General features: G+C 37.3%; 1 pseudogene across 1 annotated transcript; it reads right to left on the bottom strand.

Annotated features, from left to right (window-relative positions):
* Positions 1-1,332: 1,332 nt before the first annotated feature.
* LOC123850283 (elongation factor 1-alpha 1-like) lies at positions 1,333-2,866 on the bottom strand (annotated as a pseudogene). Its single transcript, XR_006792257.2, has one exon. The product of XR_006792257.2 is annotated as an elongation factor 1-alpha 1-like (transcript).
* Positions 2,867-6,985: the final 4,119 nt, after the last annotated feature.

The following is a 6,985-nucleotide window of genomic DNA, read 5'->3' on the forward strand; positions in this document are numbered from 1 at the left end:
GATTTTATCTTAAATAGAATAATATTTTCTCTAAAATTCTTGACATTCCTTCTATAAGTCACATTAAAAGTATTTGCTAATATGTATAGAAGGTAGACATAAGACTGTTGTTCATGATAACCCAGCAACTATACTTTTAAAACCTTTATATTTATCATTAAAATATTTTATTTCATAGCAATTTGTACATATACATGACTATATTTTAAATATACATATACATGAATATATATAAATATATCAAGGTGTCAGCAGAGTTGGCTCCTTCTCGGGGAAGTGCAAGATAATCTGTCCCATGCTTCTCTCCCAGTTTCTGACTGCTTCAGGTGATTTGTGGCTTGTTAGCATTCCCTTGTCTTTATATCATGTTCCCTCTATGCATTTCTGTCTCTGTGTCCAAATTTTCCTTTACATATATTTTTATCAGGTCCCCTAACAATGTTATCCTAACTTGATCACCTGCAAAACTAAATTTCCAATGAAGTCACATTCATAGGTACAGAGGTTAGCATTTCAACATCTTTGAGGGAGACGCAGTTAGTTTATTCATTTGTTGGGATATCCACTTTCTCTTACTATCAGAGAAAGTAGGCAAGCCAACATTTTGATAAAAATTATGAAGAACATATTGAAATGGAGAAAAACTGTATTTCTTTTTTTTTAATGTTTTATTTATTTATTTATTTATGAGAGTCAGAGAGAGAGATAAAGAGAGGCAGCGGCAGAGGGAAAAGCAGGCTCCCCGCCTAGCAGGGAGCCCAATGGGGGACTGGATCCCAGGACCCTGGGATCGTGACCTGAGCCGAAGGCAGACGCTTAACCATCTGAGCCACCCAGGCACCCCGAAAAACTGTATTTCTACTCCCTAGGAATTGGAATCGGACCAAGTTCACTGTACTTCAAGCAGTAAGATACCACAATCTAGCTTAATAAAAAATATAGATTTGAAATCAATTTTCTCATGGGGGATTGGAGTTTCCTAAACCAGACTGAATTAAGATGAATTTCAAGTGTTTGTGATAAACAAAGCCACAAACTGAACTCTAAGGGAGTTTGTCTGTGTGTGCAGACTCATGACCACATTGTTTGATTAAGATTCACATTTTCCCTTTCATTATTTCATTATTTCCATTTGAGAAAAGAGGAAGAACATGAATGAAACTCCGCTTATAAAACTTTTTTTTTTTTTTTCTCATTAAACTTTTGTTTTAATGGGTCTCAAAATTCTGTGACAGATTTTTGGTCAAGTTGTTTACATTAAAAAGTACTGATTTTAAAAACTAATAACCTAAAACTGCTACACACACACACACAAAAAAAACAAATGGGGTACAAAACATTCTCCTTTCCTTCTGAAGGTTTTACGATGCATTGTTATCATTAACCAGTCTTTTACTATTAAACTTAAATGGCCAATTGACACAAACAGTTCTGAGACCGTTCTTCCACCACTGATTAAGACTGGGGTGGCAGGTATTGGGGATAATATTCATTTAGCCTTCTGAGCTTTCTGGGCAGACTTGGTGACCTTGCCAGCTCCAGATGCTTTCTTGTCCACTGCTTTGATGACACCCACAGCAACCATCTGTCTCATGTCACGAAAAGCAAAACAGCCCAGAGGAGGATAGTCAGAGAAGCTCTCAACACACATAGGCTTACCAGGAACCATATCAACAATGGCAGCATCACCAGATTTCAAGAACTTGGGACCATCTTCCAACTTTTTTCCAGAACGATGATCTATCTTCTCCTTCAGCTCAGCAAACTTGCAAAGCAATGTGAGCTGTGTGACAATCCAGCACTGATTTGGCCTGGATGGTTCAGGATAATCAGCTGAGCCATGAAGCCAGGTGCTTCCATTGGTGGGTCATTTTTGCTGTCACCAGCCACATTGCCATGACAAACATCTTTGACAGATACGTTCTTGACATTGAAGCCCACATTGTCCCCAGGAAGAGCCTCACTCAAAGCTTCATGGTGCATTTCAACAGACTTTACTTCAGTTGTAACATTGACTGGAGCAAAGGTGACCCCATGCCACGTTTAAGAACACCAGTCTCGACTCGCCCACAGGGACAGTACCAATACCACCAATTTTGTAGACGTCCTGGAGAGGCAGACGCAAGGGTTTGTCATTTGGACGAGTTGGTGGCAGAATGCAATCCAGAGCTTCAAGCAGTGTGGTTCCACTGACATTCCCATCTTTACGGGTGACTTTCCATCCCTTGAACCAAGGCATGTTAGCACTTGGCTCCAGCATGTTGTCACCGTTCCAACCAGAAATTGGCACAAATGCTACTGTGTCGGGGTTGTAGCCAATTTTATTAATGTAGGTGCTGACTTCCTTAACGATTTCCTCATATCTCTTCTGGCTGTAGGGTGGCTCAGTGGAATCCATCTTGTTAACACCAACAATTAGTTGTTTTACACCCAGGGTGTAAGCCAGAAGGGCATGCTCACGGGTCTGCCCATTCTTGGAGATACCAGCTTCAAATTCACTGACACCAGCAGCAACAATCAGGACAGCACAGTCAGCCTGAGATGTGCCTGTAATCATGTTTTTGATAAAGTCTCTGTGTCCTGGGGCATCAATGATGGTCACATAATACTTGCTGGTCTCAAATTTCCACAGGGAGATATCAATGGTGATACCATGTTCACGTTCAGCTTTCAGTTTATCCAAGACCCAGGCATACTTGAAGGAGCCCTTTCCCATCTCAGCAGCCACCTTCTCAAATTTTTTGATAGTTCTTTTGTCGATCCCGCCACATTTGTAGATCAGATGACCAGTAGTGGTAGACTTGCCCGAATCTACATGTCCAATGACGACGATGTTGATGTGAGTCTTTTCCTTTCCTATTTTGGTTTAGGTTGAGCAGTGGTTTTCACGACACCTGTGTTCTGGTGGCAAACCCATTGCGAAAAAGTAAAAAACTTTTTTTTATTAAAATCTTTAACACATTTTCCTCCTTAGAGAATTCTATACATTCTTCTTTTATTTATTTATTTATTTTTTTTAAAGATTTTATTTATTTGACAGAGAGAGACCCACAGCGAGAGAGGGAACACAAGCGGGGGAGTGGGAGAGGGAGAAGCAGGCTTCCCGCAGAGCAGGGATGTGGGGCTCAATCCCAGGACCCTGAGATCATGACCTGAGCCGAAGGCAGACGCTTAATGACTGAGCCACCCAGGCGCCCTATACATTCTTCTTTTAATACATTTAAAATTTTTCTTGTGATGTTGTTATTTTTTGTACACTATAATTCATTCTGCTATATAATTCGGCCAAAACTTACTTCCTATTTTGCTTCCCAAGTCAATTACCTTGCCTAAACTCAGTTGAGAACCCTCCATGTCTGGTCCATGCATAATTTGAGCATTCCTATGAACCCAATAGTTCATGCTTTCCTACATTCTTAGACAACCTTAATTGCTTCTTTTTTGCAGGTATAAGTTTATACTATGCAAACCATTAACTTTTGGACACAAAAATTTGCAATTATTTCCTTAAGTCTCTAGGAAGTATTTCTTATATATTTTTCAGAGCCTATATTCTATATAGCAATTTACCATTTGGTCATGAATTAATTCTTTCAACATTTAGCTGATGTTTATTAGATGCATATTCTTAGCTATTCATTGTGTCAGTTGGTGCTATTCCTTGCTTCCAGATAGATAAAACAAATTCCAGGACTGTAACTTCATACCTGCTCATGGTTAATAGATAGGCTGTAGTTTGCTCATGTAGATGATAACCTTCACTTACAGGTGAGTGCCTATAATCCATTGCTCTACTATAAATCAGAGCAGGAAGGCAAATTCTGCATTAAAGTAGATCAATAGAATTTAAGAGCTCACTAGTAAGTGGTGGCAATTTTAGACACAAAGATATCAATTCAAGGGCTATAAATTATTGAATAGGCCACCCTACTACAAGGCAGCATCAATACAAGTTGATATCTTTGATATATAGGCTTTGTTAAATTGAAGGATATATCCCACAATTACACCATAGTTGAGTAAGTCACAACAAAGAACTGTGTGCTATTAACGATTTTTATTTCTTGGCCTTTTCTGAGCAAAAGGCCATAATTTCACCATCCCATGCATAATGGTCCTCACAGGACTTAATGAAAGTACACTTCTAGAAACCCTACCCCAAGTAAGCATGGTCAATAGAGAGTAATTTATATTGTACAACTGCACAGATCACAAATCCTTCAGTGTACAAAGTTTTCAGTTACCTAATAGTAGGTCATCTCAGAGATAAATTAGGAAGAGGGAATACGCAAAAAGTTATTTCTGGCTTAGTAGTCTTTATAATAATGGACGATATATATGAGCATATCTGAAATTAAATACCAAATCCTTAAGGTTAACTTTTTTTTAACCTGTGAATTATCTGTAATTTTATTTATCTTGTCTATTCCTTATATGTTCTTACTATGGAAAATGTCCACTCTTTTGTTAGCACTTGTTATTACTGCATATAAAATGGGTTGGTATAACGTGATGGCAGACATTTGCTACTTTATTAGTCAAGGTTCTCCACAGAAACAGAACCAATAGGATATATTTATGTTTATACAGAGAGAGAGATGTTTTAAAAAATAAGCTCACAAGATTCTGGGGGCTAGCAATCTGCAGGGCATTCCTGTAGGCTGGAGACCCAGGAAAGAGTTGATGTTGAAGTTCAAGTCAGAAGGCAGTCTACAGGCAGAATATTTTCTTCTGGGAACTTCAGTGTGTTTCTCTTAAGGCTTTCAATTATCTGTATAAGGCCCACACACTTCTTGGAAGGTAATCTGACTTACTCAGAATCTACTGATTTAAATGTTGATCATATATAAAAATACCTCATAGCAACATCTGACTCATGTTGACCAAACATCTGGGCACTACAGCTGAGCCAAGTTGACACATAAAACTAACCATCATAGTTGCTTATTCTCCTATGTGCTCCTATAGGGTAAAGATTCTTTTTTATCCATGCCTCTTATCTGTGACAATATCACTATAACCAGCAAATAAAAAGTATATAAAAACTGATGTACAGTTGGTCTTTATTATTTGCAGATTCCATATCTGAGAATTTCCCTACTTGAAAAAAATTATTTGTAACCCAAAAATCAATGCTCATATTGTTTTCTCAGTCATTCACAGAAACACACACAATTGCAAAAAATGTGAGTTGCCCAGTCATGCATGTTACAAGGTAAGGTCTAATAAGGTAGTGATCTGCTTTCTTATTCAATCTTCATCTTATAAACAAATGTCATTTTCACAACGTATTTAGTGCCATTTTTTTTTATTCCTGTGCTTTTATTTGTGAATTTGCTGTATAAAATGATTCCCAAGGGGTGCCTGGGTGGCTCAGTCGTTAAGCGTCTGCCTTCGGCTCAGGTCATGGTCCCAGGGTCCTGGGATGGAGCCCCACATCGGGCTCCCTGCTCGGCGGGAAGCCTGCTTCTCCCTCTCCCACTCCCCCTGCTTGTGTTCCTGCTCTCACTGTGTCTCTCTCTGTCAAATAAATAAATAAAATTTTTAAAATAAATAAATAAATAAATAAATAAATAAATAAATAAATAAAATGATTCCCAAGTGTACTGCTGATGTACTGGCTAATAATGTTCTCAAGCACAAGAAGGCTGTGGTATGCTTTATAGAGAAACTGCATATGTTACAGTTATTGGCTGTGATTTCAATGTTAATGAAACAAGAGTATATTTTTTAAAAAGTAGTTTTAAACAGAAACACACATAAAACAAGGTTATGCCTTGATCAGCTAAGGAAAATGTGACCAGAGGCTTTTAGAAACCTAAGCCTAGATTTCTCCCAGGACCAACACTTCAGTGTTCATGAATTCAGTGACTTTATAGAGAGCATTACTACTATGAATAATGAAAACACATTGCAGAAATTCCTTGTCTAAATGCACTAATGCTCTTTTTCTCTAAGTGCATTGTGGTTTTTTATGTTTTAAATATGTATTATTATGAGTTTTTAAGAAGAATTTGCTCTACATAAGAGTTGTATTTATTCTGAAGAGATAGAGATAAGATAGATGAATAGATTAAGAGTGATTGAGAAATACCTAAATACACAAATATAAGCCAATATACCCAATACATTTATTTTCTATTTAACTGAAAAGGTCTCTAAGCAATGGCACCCAGTAAACTTGAGCACCCCTAGTTCTCAGTTCCCAATAATTTTTATTACTGAAATAAACAGACCTTCATGGAGAAATGACCAATTCTGGGGCCAAGAAAGTGGAAGTACAAAATGAACCTATAATATATTATGTCAGAAATTAAAAATGTGTTCAAATAATGATAAAGATAAAAAATTAGAGGAGCCAGTTTCAAGTTTCCTTTACTAGACCAATCTGTGACAGTTTGACATCCCATCAAATAAACTTAGAATTCATAAAAATCAAATTGTACATAAATGAATAAATACACAGGAAAGAACAGAAACTTGGTATTCACAGAAGAATATCAAAAGATAAATATATTAAAAATGGTGAAATTATAAATTCATCATTTAGCAACCATCATAATAATAATTCAGACTAAGAATCAATGAATTTTAAATGAGTGGGTGAAAGTTGGATAAAAGAGATTTGTTTTCTTTTTTTTTAAGATTTTATTTATTTATTTGTCAGAGAGAGAGAAAGCACAAGCAGGGAGAGCGGCAGGCAGAGGGAGAAGCAGGCTCCCTGCTGAGCAAGGAGCCCGATGTGGGACTCGATCCCAGGACTCTGAGATCATGACCTGAGCTGAAAGCAAGATGCTTAACCTACTGAGCCACCCAGGTATCCCAAAGATATTTATTTTCAACATGAATTTAACTTAATGAAGTAAAAATAGTAACTATTTTGTGGAGAAATCCAACAGACAAGTCCTTGACCAAGTGACAAAGTTAACATCACCAGGAATATGAGAAATCATGTATCCCTTATGTGTCCCAAAATCACTTCTGT

This window comes from Mirounga angustirostris, unplaced genomic scaffold (genome assembly GCF_029215605.1).
Source record: "Mirounga angustirostris isolate CCGP_5_RB_7025 unplaced genomic scaffold, mMirAng1.0.hap1 SCAF_15, whole genome shotgun sequence".
In the NCBI taxonomy this organism is placed as follows: Eukaryota; Metazoa; Chordata; class Mammalia; order Carnivora; family Phocidae; genus Mirounga; species Mirounga angustirostris.